This window comes from Notothenia coriiceps, unplaced genomic scaffold, assembly GCF_000735185.1.
Source record: "Notothenia coriiceps isolate Sejong01 unplaced genomic scaffold, NC01 NC01_scaffold00000283, whole genome shotgun sequence".
NCBI lineage: Eukaryota > Metazoa > Chordata > Actinopteri > Perciformes > Nototheniidae > Notothenia > Notothenia coriiceps.
Genome location: NW_011332984.1, coordinates 98,226 through 99,687, shown reverse-complemented (window position 1 = coordinate 99,687; position 1,462 = coordinate 98,226).

Sequence of the window (1,462 nt, the reverse complement as noted above, 5' to 3'; positions counted from 1 at the left end):
ATTATTATATTAATATTGACGATAACAACCGACCATCGTGGTACAGCATTTGCTTGGCATTTCCGGGTATTTGGGCCATGTTAACAATACCGTGTAACTGTCACCTTTGAAGGGACGAAATCGTGACATCTTCACGTCTCCCAGCATGGTAAATCGTCACATGTTCACGTCTTGCCGTGATACCGGGTTGGTATAAGCGTGTCACTAATGTGCATGTGCCCCAGTTTCACCCCCCTTGTCTCACCCCTCTCCCCTCTTCTCTTCTGAGTCTCCCTCGCTCTCCGGTATTTGTTCTCTTTCCAGATGTTTGGATGCTCTTGTCTTGTTTTGATATTTCCTGTTTTTTTGTTTTTTTTCTCAGCAGTGCAGATACTTTAGCCGACAGCGCACCTTCAGGGATCTGAGAGGAACGTAGCGCAACACACACTCTCTCTTTCACTCAGTCACGCCCACTATCTCTCTCTGTAGCTCCCACTACTTGTCTCACCTGTCAACTATATTTCAAGGTTTCATCCTTTCTAATATAATCCATCCACCCCTTTATTCCCTCTGCGTTTGACACACTATTCTCACAATGTTTGATTTTCTGGAACAGTACACAAGTAACAAATGTGTTTTGGCTCCATGTCCTTCAGCTGTTAAATCCTGCAAAAATAACTAAGAAACCTTTTGGTTCTTTGCTTTAAAATTCAGTGGCTTTAAAGAGAACATCTTCTGGTAATTTTCAGTTTCATATCTGTATTTAGTGTCTCTACTGTGACATGTTTGCTTCCTTTAATGTTCAAAAAGCTCCTTATTTTTCGCATACTGCCTGTGCTGCAGCACCTCTTTTCACCCTCTGTCTGAAACCAGAGCCCAGTCCGGCTCTGTTGTGATTGGTCAACCGTTTAATCAAGTACAATTTGTTGGACATTAGCCAATAGAAGCCTGAGTGTTCCATAGTGACCAACCAACAATGGTATTCTTTGTTTTTCCCCAGTATTTGTCTGTCTATTTTCTGGAATAGTCCACAAGAAACAATATCAGCTGTTAAAGGTGGGGTATGTCATTTTGGAGGAACCAGCTCAAGTGCGCAACCGGAAAAAATCTGCCTCTTCCTTCAGACTTCCTTACAGAGCCCCTCCTCCAACACACATGAACGCGCACATGACCAATGAGGGCAGGAGATAAGTTTGTGCAAACTTAGATAAGTATAATTAATAAAACTCGGAAGTTTTTTGATTAAATACTAAGATTTAGTAAGTTTTTTTTGTTTATGGCTCTTACATAACAATACTTTTTGATTTGTTTGTCTGACACGGTTAACACCCCTGAGTGGCTACAAATACTTTTCACTACTTTTTGTATAAAAAGGTAATTTGCAACATAATAAATACCCGACCGAAAGCAACACAACCGGACTGTTGGGGGTCTTTTGGTTACAACTTTTTTTTGTCCCAACGATCACACGTTCACAAGTTAA